General features: G+C 42.4%; 1 protein-coding gene and 1 pseudogene across 1 annotated transcript in view; one reads left to right on the plus strand and one right to left on the minus strand.

Annotated features, from left to right (window-relative positions):
• Positions 1-1773: 1773 nt before the first annotated feature.
• LOC118007544 overlaps positions 1774-9719 on the minus strand; it is a 9870-nt pseudogene continuing 1924 nt past the window's right edge.
• Positions 8467-9719, plus strand: part of SLC4A5 (solute carrier family 4 member 5) — a 106599-nt gene continuing 105346 nt past the window's right edge. The window contains exon 1 of the mRNA XM_035001273.1: positions 8467-8738. The gene's annotated coding sequence lies outside the window, so the exon portion shown is untranslated. The remainder of the gene's footprint in view (positions 8739-9719) is intronic.

Raw genomic sequence — 9719 nt, forward strand, 5'->3', positions numbered from 1 at the left:
CCCTGGCCTGCTGTGCCCTTCACAGTAAGCCACAGGTATGGTAAGCCCCACTATTCCCACCTTGTTAATGAGTAGGAGATGGCAGATACACAGCAAGTAAGGAAATGACATAAACCAGCTTGCACGCCGTGGGAAAGTTAAGAAAAAGACTGTCCAGTAGTTTTAGTTCTGGGACAGAGAAGGGGTTTCCAACTTAAAGATTTGTGTCCCTAGGGTCATGGGTCGTTTCTTTTTAATTTTTCATATTTTATTCCTGGTATTAATAGCTTAAGAAAGTAGAGTTTTCCCAATTACTGATTTATAATGTTTATAAACAGCACACAAAATGTTCCATTTCACAAACAGTTAACATTCACTGATCTCTTTAAATGCAATTTAAATCTTATTTTAAACTAAGTGCAATAATAATTTAATAAAGTATAGCTAATTACACACAAAATATGTATATCCTGAACTACAGGAAGGTGAGGAAGTGGTTTCCATAGCCATATTTGATTTTAATCAAGTACATATTTCCATAATGAACAAGAACTAACAAATACGTTAATAAAACACTACCCCAAATGCTTATTCTGCCATCAGCTCTTTAAGCAATTCCATTCCAACTACTACTAAAAGCATGTATTTTAGAAGCTTTAATCTGATCCAGGAGAATGAGTTCTACAACTTGACATATAGTATGTATCAGCCCCAAAGGTTTTAAGTCAAAAAAGCTTTCCAACACAAGCATTCACGTGAAATTTAGTTTCTCCAAAACATCACTCGCTATCTAAAGAAAAGAATAAAGCAAATTATCTTTTAAGACATGAACATTCTTACAAGACTATATTCCATTACTATCTTCTACTTAACAGAAACACAGACCAGTTCACTATCCTTATTTTTCAGTTTTTATTTAAATTCCAGTTAACATACAGTGTGATACTAGTTTCAGGTGTACAATATAGTGACTCAACAGTTCATTATCTTTAATCTGTTAGATTACTGTTGTCCAGAAACTTGAAAATAATGAAACATATTTCAGGTATCACAGGGTCAAAGTGACATTTAGATTTCACATTTTAAACAGCTATAGTATAGCTTACAATGGCACAAAGACACCTAATACAAGTACTACTTCATCATTTGGAGTCAAAAGTCAGAAGGAACTGTGTGGTTTGCAAGATAATTTAACTTTTGTGTGGTCATTGAAACCCAGTAAGTAATTCAAATATGATAATATCAAAGGCAATTAAAATCTCAAATATCACTCTAAAATTGAAGACATGAGAATTTTGTGTTTCTCCATCTTTCAATTACATGGACCTTACTGTAGAAAATATTCAGTTACTATCTATGGCTGCCCCACAAGATAATGAAGCTTCAGAAATTAGAAAAAGTGTCAAGATCCATAGTAGGCTTCATCAAATTCTTTTCCAGCCTGTTTCAATTCTTCATTCACAGTAATCACGAGTAACCTTAGCAAACTTCCCTGGATCCTTTCAAATCAAGAAGATGAAATCTTCAACTTGTAATTGATCTTGTCTTTCAATTGACATTGCCTTGTGCATCATTTCAGTGATGAACTCTATGACAAGGTCTTCAAGAATATCCGCTGGCTCTGTGTAAGTATTCTGATCATCCCCCGAACAAATATATTATATATTGCAATTGTTTAGAAAAAGTCTTTTCTGCACCTTGTCCATTTTCCTCATCAAAGATGGGGTTTCTTCCCCATCTTCTCAAGGTCATTTTTATTCTTCAAGTCTGTTCTTGATGTTCTGCCAAGGCTGTTCAGTCCTGGACTTAGTTGGATGGCTGTGGTGCCAGGTTTGGAACAGAACTGGATGCAGGGCCGAAGTCTCCCCAAGTCATTGCTCAGACACTGGAGCTTGTGTCATGACAAGAGTAGGAGAAGCCCATCCTAAGAGGTTATCTGTGTCACTACCTCCATGGTTAGATTTGGAATGGAGGGTGGGGGCAACATGATTGCTCATGGCATCCTCTGAGGATGGAGGGGGAATAGTGACTTTGCCTCCAAGTGGGTCTCGGAGTAAACTTAGACCCCCAGTCCCCTGTAGTCCTGGGCTAAGAAACCCATCATCTCTTGGTTGCAAGGTTCCTATTACTCAACTTGATGATCTGTCCTTCCTTGAAGCCCAGATCCAACTTGGGATGAGTGTCCAGTTCTTGAGATTCATTGGACATCTTAGATACTTGCTTTACCCACTTGAAGTAATTTTGCAGAAGGATATAAAGTCAAAGGCATCACCTGATCTATGAAGTAAATGTCAGTGAAAGCACTATGCCCAGTGTCATCCTGGAACCAGATTACACAGTAGAAGCTGGAATCTGTCACTATCTCCTCAACAATGATAGGATATTGTTTCTACTGGTGCTCATACAGAGAGCTCCTGTGATATTTTATACTCGAGTTGATAGGCAACCTTCCCCTTTGAAGTTATTTGGAGGTGACCAGTCTAAGTAGGCTGTCCTGAAGTCCAGCCTGTAGCTGCTGTTGGAAGCACTGGGCAGAATCTGGTAGGTGTTGACATCCAGCTTCATACAGAGTTCAAGGCTTGTATTTTGACTGTGCTATCTTGGCCCTACTCTCCATGCCTACTAAGTCTCTTGTAATCTCTAGGTTCTTTCTTGCTTTCTTTTTCCTTATAATTTATTTGTTGAAGGAACCACTTCTCAGAGTCTGGATTTAAAATATATCCTCATGGTGTTAATAGGTTCCTCTGCCTTCCACATTTCCTATACATTTTTAGATTTATAGCTGTGATTCTCAAAGTGTGGTCCCCTGACCACCAGCATCAGCACCACCTGGATTTGTAAGATATGTTAATTCCTACCTCACGAGAGGGGCTGGCCACCTCAGAGGGGCAGGCCATCAAGGTCACCATCTTGGTGAGGCTTAGCATCCCATTTTTGAAGTCATCCACTGAAGAATAAAGATCAAAACAACTGGGGTAGGGAGGGATAAAATATTGGGTAAGGTAGTGGTTGGCCTCTTGATGGGATGGTATGAAAGTATTTCTAGGTTTTAATCAATGAAAAATTTAAAAATTTTTGCATCATGTCAGAACAAATGGAATGCTGGATTTATGGTTAAAAAGTTAACTTAGTTGATTTAATTTACTTTGAAAACTATATGCCTACTAAGGGTTCAAGTTTCCCTGCCTTTCTTGGAGAAGTGTGGGGACAAGTGTTCTCTCTCCCTCAATGCTTAGGCTATCAAATCTTGGCACTTTCTAGATGACAAGGTAGCTTAGAAATGGCTGACCCTCTCCTGGAGTTTTAGGTCGCGTATATACTTGGCAGCCGAGGGCACCTGGTTTAGATGATCCTTGGCTGGACCTTTCACCTACAGCAATGGCTTGTCAAATGTCCATAGAGAGTTGAAAGCCAGGCCTGTTTTCCCTTCTGATCTTGGTGGAAAGCGTCAGCCCATGACTGGCCGTTCTAGAAGACAATCAGAACCTATGCAAACAATTGAGCAAGGACCAATAGGTGAAACTGAACTTTTGTGAACTCATGGAGTAAACACAACTTGCTTACCAAATTGTGAAATCAAACTTTGTTTTCCAAAGTCTCAGATCTCAGTGGACAAAATGGAAGATAAATTACGTGAGACCACGTAATACTTACGTTGATACTCCTTTGTGAAGAGAAAAAAAAAAGCAAAGGATAGGCTGTATGCATTTGTTAACACTCTTAGAAATGAACGCTGGGGTGCCTGGGTGGCTCAGTTGTTAAGCGTCTGCCTTTGGCTCGGATCATGATCCCAGGGTCCTGGGATCAAGCCCCACATCGTGTTCCCTGCTCAGCGGGAGGCCTGCTTCTCCTTCTCCCACTCCCCCTGCTTGTGTTCCTGCTCTTGCTATCTCTCTCTCTGTCAAATAAATAAATAAAATCTTTAAAAAAAATGTTAAAAAAAATGAACGCTAAAAGAGAGTGGATTTTACTGTATATAAACTTTTAAAAGGGGATTTAAAAAGAGTACTTAGATGAACACAATGACAAAACAAGTAGTTGACCTCAACTTCTTAGAGTTTTCCTACATATTTACACAATGATACAGGAAATTGATTTTTCAGTGGGGGAAAAGAATCCTGTTTTGTACAGTAGGTAGTTGGGCTCCTGTTTTAAATGAAAATATGTTGTCTGAAAAAGAAATCTCCCCATTGATGCTAGGTTAGTGGGGGTCAGAGTGAGGAAGGGTACAGAGACTGGAACTTATCCATTCTGCTCTTGATGGACATTTAGGTTGCTTCCAAATTTGAGGACCTATAAACCAGGCTGTATAAATATCCTTGTTCACGTGCCCTGGTACACATGTGCAAAAGTGGAATTGCTTGGTCGTTTGGTATGTGTATTTTCATCCTTATTAAATATTGCCGCATGTTTTTGCAGAGTGGCCGTACTGGTTTACCCCCCAGCACCAGAATGGGTCCCCTTGCCTGGATTCAAGTGTTCTCCCATAGAGAATGGGGGGAAATAAGTCTTGGAAAGAATGAGGAAGCTGGGCAGGGAAAGGCCTTGGGTGCCAATCCAAGGAGCTCAGACTTTATTTGACTGCCCTGGAAAGCCTCTGGTGATTTGGGGGCAGGGAACAAAATGCAAAAACGAGGTTTAGGAGAGTGAGCCTTTAACGCTCTCAATTGGTTTGTGTTGTGGGGAGAATGGGGATGATCATGGGTTTGGCTTAGGCCAGCAGCAGGATTCAAGTTCACAAGAGAGAGATTTGTGGGGAGAAGGTGCACAGGGGGATGCTGAGCAGATGGTGTAGGGCAGAGACCCAGAGCGCTCAGCTCTACCAACGCTAGTCCTTAAATAATCCTGTTAGTCTATCGCACACTGCTTGTGGGTGTGTGAAGTACTGTAGTCCTCCTGGAGAACCCTGTGGTGGGATTCAGCAAAGATGAAGATGCACGTGCCTAAAGATCCAAATGTCCCCAAATATACCAAAACAAAACAAACAGGCAAACAAAACCACCCCCAAAAGAGGAACTTCAAGAAGGAAAAAACTGTCAACAATGTCAAATATACCAGAGAGGTCTCTCAAGAAAAGCCCTAAAAAGCATGCACAGACTTGGGCTATTAGGCGTCTGATGATGAGCTTTGCCAGAGAAATGTTTGTAACACAGTGGGAGCAAAAATCCAAGCACAGGGGCGTCTGGGTGGCTCAGTCGTTAAGCGTCTGCCTTCGGCTCAGGTCATGATCCCAGGGTCCTGGGATCGAGCCCCACATCGAGCCCCACATCGGGCTCCCCACTCTGCTGGAAGCCTGCTTCTCCTTCTCCCACTCCCCCTGCTTGTGTTCCCTCTCTCGCTGTGTCTCTCTCTGTCAAATAAATAAATAAAATCTTAAAAAAAAAAAAAAAATCCAAGCACAGTGGTTTGAGGGGAGAGCGAGTGGTAGCAAAAGGTAACCATGTGTGTAACATGCTGTCAGGATGGTTGGCTGAGCACAGACTCAGCCCACAGAAACATTTAGGATGTGATAAAAGTAGCATTTTAAACTATTGGATAAAGGATACATAAGTTGACAAATGGTGATGTAGCACGGGGTGGGGAGGGGTTTTAATAAAGTTAAATCTTTATCTTACACCATATACTAAATTCAAGTCAGATAACTTCTAGAACTAGATGAAAATATAGGTGTACATAAACTTGGGGATGGTTAAAGTGCTTCTGAGATTGGCAACAAAACTAGAAACCTTAACGGAAAAATATGGATAAATTTGACTTCATTAAAACACACACACATGCACTAAGCCCTTTGGGAAGGAAAAAAATTCCATTAAAATTGAATAACAAATGACAAACATAGAAAAATATTTACAATATATGAAAATTCTTACACATAAATAAGAAAAGAGAAACACACCAATATAAACATAAATACAAATAGCAATTCACAAATAATCCAGTGGTTCAATACCAGCTGAAAAAATTCAATCTTAATAAGAATCAAAAACTCTAGTTTCAAGAGGAACTGAACTCTTACATTTACTTCTCTTTCCTCCCTAAGTTCAACTGAAACTACATTTTTTAATGAAAGAAAGGAAAGAAAAGGGGAAAATTCCAAAGCAATGTTGGAAAACAAGTATGGTAGTTCTCCCTTACCTAGATACATTCCTAGACCGCCATGGATGCCTGAAACCACAGATGTACCGAACTCCATATAGACTATGTTTTTTCCTATACATGCATACATATGTTAATTTATAAATTAGGCACAATAAGAGATTAACAACAAGTAATAAAATAGAACAATTATAACGATATACTGTAATAAAAGTTATGTGAATGTGCTCTCTCTCTCTCTCTCTCTCTCTCTCTCAAAATAGCTTATTGTATGGTACTCACTGTTCTGGTAACGCTGTGAGATGAGAAAATGCCCACATGATGAGATGAAGTGAGGAGAATGATGTAGGCGCTGAGACATATATAGCCTTAGGCTCCTGCTGACCTGCTAATGAAGGAGGAGCACCTGCTTCTGGACCACAGTTGACTGCAGGTAACTGAAACCATAGAAGGTGAACCTGTGGGGAAGGGGGGACTGCTGTATGGTAGATTCTTTGGGATCTGACATCGAGCTCTTGTCCCTTTGGCAGCAAAGTCCTCCAGCCTCACTCCACTCACGTGGTTCAGGTGGGACGGCCACGTTCCTGCAGAGCCAGCTTCCTAGCTGAGGCTGAATGGCTCAGGCTGGGGCACAGTGAGGGGAAGGGATGCCTCTCACCCCACCACCCGCCCTCAGCTTGGGTTCTATTTTATGGAACAGACACATCATCATCGATTGGAAAACCAAATGTAGCTTTACCATTGGTCAAGACTTAGAAACCTTGTGGTACATTCTTGGATAGGCTCTCTTAAGCTCTGTTGCACCCTCCTAAAGGGAGAGATTGGAAAGCCTCAAATCTTATTTCTCAGTGTCCCTTGCTGCTAGAGTTCTGGACGTAAACTGAACTTGCATCACACTTGCAGAGGAACCTGCCTCCTCACATGGAGAGAAGAGGGATCACCTGAGAATTAGGTAGAGTGGGAAAGCCCTGAGGCCCCGAGACACCAGGCATTGTGGCGGTCGGTGGCAGTGGGGGCACGTCAGGCCGTGTGCCCCAGCCTCCACCCTGCTTTGCTCACACACAACAAATGAACGACTGTTCTTCTACAGCAAGGCAGAAAGGTTCTCAAAGTAAATAAGAATGCTTGGAATTATGTTTTTTGTTTTAAGCCAAAAAAAAAAAGTAAATAAGAATGTGCACTGGTTGACAGCAAAGGTGTTATTAGAGCTGGACAGAGAACAGGCAAGCACTCCAGTGAACCCCCAGTGGACACAGGACACAAGCAGGAAAGCACTTTACTGCCAGAGCAGTCCCCTCCCTATTTCCTTTATCAGGAAGGATCCTCAGCCTGCAGACCTGTTCCCTTTGGGCAGCCTGTCCCCTCATCAACCCAGGGTGAACCTCACCCTCTAATTCCCGCATGAAGTGAAAAACAAAAACAAAAACCAAAAGCTAAAATATCTGAACTAAATATCCAAATGATTAAAACAAAATCTGGGTGGGTCGAAACCAAAGGGTCTCCCTGGAATGCTTGGCAGTTGATGGCCCAACGGGTCTTCCCACCTGTGCTGTGATCCACTCTGAAGCCAATCTTTCCATTCTTGTACCAAGTTCCATTCCACATTCCTTGGAGCTCAGACCCATTTGCTGATAATTATGTCTCTCCCTAGAATGGCCCAGTCCTTTTCCTCCCCAAAACCGCCCTGTACCAGGGAAACTGCCCCCCAGTTTCTGGGGTACACTGAATTCTTCCACCACTTAGGTCTTTGTTTTTATGACTCCTTCCATCCTGCCTGCTGTTCCAAATTCCACCCCTATGCCCTTTCCCTTCACGTCCTACTGAAGGTCATTTTCTCCATGAAGTATCTCTATTTCTTCCTTTTCTTTCTTTCTTTCTTTCTTTCTTTCTTTCTTTCTTTCTTTCTTTCTCTCTTTCTTCTCTCTCTCTCTTTCTTTCTCTCTTTCTTTCTTTCTTCTCTCTCTCTCTTTCTTTCTTCTCTCTCTTTCTCTCTTTCTTTCTTCTCTCTCTCTCTTTCTTTCTCTCTTTCTTTCTTTCTCTTTCTTTCTCTCTTTCTTTCTTTCTTCTCTCTCTTCTTTCTTTCTTTCTCTCTTTCTTTCTCTCTTTCTCTCTCTCTTTCTCTTTCTCTCTCTTTCTCTCTTTCTTTCTTTCTCTCTTTCTTTCTCTCTCTCTCTTTCTTTCTTTCTTTCTTTCTCTCTCTCTCTCTCTCTCTCTCTCTCTCTCTTTCTTTCTCTCTCTCTCTCTCTCTCTCTCTCTTTCTTTCTTTCTTTCTTTCTTTCTCTCTTTCTTTCTTTCTCTCTTTCTTTCTTTCTCTCTCTCTCTCTCTCTCTTTCTTTCTTTCTTTCTTTCTTTTTCTTCTTTCCTTCCTTCCCCTCCCTTCCTCTCTCTTTTTCTGAGAGAGTGCGCATGTACGAACACAAGGGGGCAGTGCAGCGGGAGAGGGAGAGAGAATCTTAAGCAGGCTCCATGCCCAGTGCAGAGCCTGATGTGGAGCTCGGTGAGCGGCCGGTGCAGGGCCTCCGCAGACTGAGTCTCACGACCCTGAGATCATGACCGGAGCAGAAATCAGGAGTTGGACGGTCAACTGATTCCACACCCAGCTGCCCCTCCATGAAGTATTTCTTTAACACACAGGGCCTAAGCTGTGGCCCAAGACTTTGAAGGTAAGCAATGACCATTTGTGAAATGAGTAAGTCCTCTAAACACATATGGTTTCTCTTTTACTGAACCCCTCCCTGCCTTTGTGCTGTTTTATGGGGCCTTGCACTCTTCTGCTTGTGTATTTATCTAATTCCTTGCTGGAAACTCCCTGAGGCTGGAGACTGTGTCTTCTGAGCCAGGCTATCCCCATCTGCCCCAGACAAGGGGTTTCCTAGGTTGCAGTTCTTTCAGAGCTAAAACTGGGCAAGTGTCAGGCAAACCAAGGTGAGTCGGTTATCCTAGTCTTGCTAGTCTTTGATTCCATGGATTATGGAAAGAAAGTAGGATGTAGGGTTAAAGTTATGGCTCAGCCATGGCCTCCAAAACACACTTTTCCACATGTCTGCTGCATGTGTGGCTTTTCCACTGGGGGAAACCCCAGTGAGCTAGGAACAGAGTCAGGACTTTATACAGAAGATAAGTTTCCTATCTGAAAGAAAAGGTAAACCCTGAAATATGGGCCTGAAAACACTCAGTAAATCTACAATAGGACGTGTGTAAGAAAAGGGGTGGAGTTCATTTTTTAATGGAGCTTCCAACCCCTGTTCTTCCTCCTACATCTATGAGTCCGTGGGCTAGTATTACACTCTCTGAGTCTCAGTTTCCATATCTGCAAGGTTTCATCTGGGGATGAAAATCCTTGCCTGGCAGGACTGTTGAGAGTTAAATAAGAGAAGCTACGTGTGTCACTGAGCCCAATGCTTGGTGTCCAGAGATGCCTAGACTAGCAGAGATTTCAGCATCCCTCCTCCTCTGTGTACCCACAACCCAAACCGTGTGCCCATCCCCCAGCACTTTGTGCCCACACCCAACACTGTGCTCACACCCCAACCTTGTATACCCACACCCCAACTCTGTGTGCTCACACCCCACCCCTGTCTGCTGATGCCCCAACCCTGTGTGCCCACACCCAACACTGTGTCTGCCCCCCAACATTGTGTGCC

The sequence above is a fragment of the Mirounga leonina genome, unplaced genomic scaffold, assembly GCF_011800145.1.
Source record: "Mirounga leonina isolate KUSES-001 unplaced genomic scaffold, KU_Mleo_1.0 Mir_125, whole genome shotgun sequence".
Lineage (NCBI taxonomy): Eukaryota > Metazoa > Chordata > Mammalia > Carnivora > Phocidae > Mirounga > Mirounga leonina.